The following is a 3001-nucleotide window of genomic DNA, read 5'->3' on the forward strand; positions in this document are numbered from 1 at the left end:
ATTCTTTATAAAAGCTCCCGCGAAATCAACGTCAGCAACAAGCTCAAAAAAGGTTGCGAAATCCTGGATGGACTGAAAGCAGAACTTTTTCTTCTTAGCAACAGCAGAGGCAGCAAAAGGTGGAAAATTAATTTAACCCTTTACATTCCAACACAAAATGACCAGGCAGCTTTGAAGGGTTTATTTCCTCTAAAACACGTTTTTTAGATGTTTGTCAAACAATACATTGACAAAATATAATTACAACTGATGGCTTTTTAAATATGAATTTTCAGAATATCAACAAGGTGCATATGCTTAAATATGCTAACATGCGTATGTATGTGTTAGCATGGCTTGGCATGGCTAGCATATGTAAACATCTTAGCATATGTAAGTATGTTTGCATGTGTATCACTCCAACATTGCATCTAACTCTCTGTCTGTTTCTATAGAAAGAGAAAAGATACGAAGAGGCAGACTCGCACATCACAGCTGTCAGCACTGTGGAAGTTTAAAGATTCATCAGAGAGTTCACACGGGAGAGAAACCATACAGCTGTGAACAATGTGGGGCAGCTTTCAGACTGTTAGGTGCACTCAAAGATCATCAACTCATTCACACCGGAGAGAAGCCTTTCTCATGTGAACAATGTGGAAAAACTTTTTCTCAGAGTGGTAACCTTAAAGTCCACCAACGCATTCACACTGGAGAGAAACCGTACAGCTGTGAACAATGGGTGGCAGCTTTCGCAACGTCAAGTAGTCTTAAAGTACATCAACTCATTCACACTGGAGAGAAGCCGTACAGCTGTAAAGAATTGGGAAAACTTTTTCTGTGAGTGGTACCCTTAAAAGACATGAACACATTCACACTGGAGAGAAACCGCACAGCTGTGAACAATGCGGGGCAGCTTTCGCATGTTTAAAAAGCTTAAAATGCCACCGATGTGTTCACACTGGAGAGAAACCGTACAGCTGTGAACAATGCGGGGCAGGTTTCACACAGCTATCAAACCTAAAGGTCCACCGACGTGTTCACAATGGAGAGAAGCCGTTCTGGTGTGAACAATGTGGGAAAACTTTTTCTCAGAGTGATCACCTTAAAGTCCACCAACGCAGTCACGCTGGAGCTAAGCCGTACAGCTGTGACCAATGCGCCACATCATTTACAACGTTATATAACTTAATATCCCACCGACGTGTTCACACTGGAGAGAAGCCGTTCTGGTGTGAACAATGTGGGAAAACTTTTTCTCAGAGTGCTCACCTTAAAAAACACCAACTCATTCACACTGCCTCCTCTTGAACATTTTCTAAAGCCAAGCTGTTGTTAGAGTGGCGAGAGGGAACAAATAGCGTGAGTCAAGATGCTGTTTACTACCCAGATAACAAAAGAGAGCAGTCAGAGCCCAAAGTAGCCGAGGTCCAGGACCACTTGATAACCTAACCTAACGAACTAACTAACCTGCTTGATAAATATGGAAGAAAAACAAAGTGTGGAATTTGTCAGAGCACATAACATTGGTTGAAAGTTGTCCACACAAAGAAGAGCATGTAAAGATGACAAGTGAAAATCAGTGCAGTGAAAAACACGATGAGTGTGACATAACAGTTGTTTTCCAATGAGTCAGATTATGAGATATTCATGGTTGAAGCTTGTTGGAGAAAATAATTTACCAGTTTTAGTCTCATTTTATCCTAATATCCTCTTTCTGTTCACTGATTAAGTTGATCATATTTTACCATTATTAAAAAAAACATGTTTATCTTGTATTGTGTAACTGAATGTTATTAACAATATATGTCAAGAGATGGAATTGTTTTAGGATTTATGACTGTTATCATTTATTTTACTTTTATTACTTCATGTATTCATGTGTTTTGAAGAATATTGTGAGTTGGGTTTATAGTTTTATTTTTTTTCATCCTATTTTGTTGAAGCTGGTTATGTTGGTTCATACGTGTGTGTGGTCACTTGAAGAGTAGTAATGTAGACTCACTATAATCTGAACACTTGATATTACCCCACAAACTATGAATAAATACTGTTTTGACAAACAAAAATGGACATACTATACTGAATTTTTGTGAATTTTAGAGATTTCATTAACTTTTTATGGCTCTTATGACATACTACACTTCGACCTTCATGCCTTTTTCCATTAGCATGTGTTAGCATATAGGGCTGAACGATTAATTGCATTTGCAATAATATCGCAATATGTTAAAACACAATTTCCTAATCGCAAAGGCTATGATTTGGTCACATGACTCACGAGAGCAAATCAGCACTGCACTCTGCAGAGAAAGCATCAACTTAGCACGCTAATGGCACACCGTACCTTGAGCAGATTTCTGTCTTCAAACAACTAAGTTGTAGTTTAAAACTTTTACAGCCATGTATGCTTGGATGTGTGTGTATGTGTATGTGTCTGTGTGTAATGAATGTTTTTGTGTCCCCCATGTCAGTCATTTTTATTTTATTTTTTAACCTTTATTTATCCAAGTAAGTCGATTTATGAACAAATTCTCATCTGCAACAATGACCTGTCACATTCACACAGTTCCACATTCATACCTGGAAGCTGCCCAGTACAACCACAGTCTGATCTGATCACATTCATACTGGAAGCTGCCCAGTACTACCACAGTCTGATCTGGTCACATTCATACCTGGAAGCTGCCCAGTACTACCACAGTCAGATCTGACCACATTCATACCTGGAAGCTGCCCAGTACTACCACAGTCTGATCTGACCACATTCATACTGGAAGCTGCCCAGTACAACCACAGTCTGATCTGATCACATTCATACCTGGAAGCTGCCCAGTACTACCACAGTCTGATCTGGTCACATTCATACCTGAATGCTGCCCAGTACAACCACAGTCAGATCTGATCACATTCATACCTGGAAGCTGCCCAGTACTACCACAGTCTGATCTGACCACATTCATACTTGGAAGCTGCCCAGTACTACCACAGTCTTTTTTTATAAGAATCAAGTATAATATCATTT

The 3001-nt window shown here is 39.4% G+C and overlaps 1 pseudogene; it reads left to right on the forward strand.

Annotated features, from left to right (window-relative positions):
• Positions 1-311: 311 nt before the first annotated feature.
• LOC144513677 (uncharacterized) lies at positions 312-1718 on the forward strand (annotated as a pseudogene).
• Positions 1719-3001: the final 1283 nt, after the last annotated feature.

Source organism: Sander vitreus, unplaced genomic scaffold, assembly GCF_031162955.1.
Source record: "Sander vitreus isolate 19-12246 unplaced genomic scaffold, sanVit1 ctg315_0, whole genome shotgun sequence".
Taxonomy (NCBI): domain Eukaryota; kingdom Metazoa; phylum Chordata; class Actinopteri; order Perciformes; family Percidae; genus Sander; species Sander vitreus.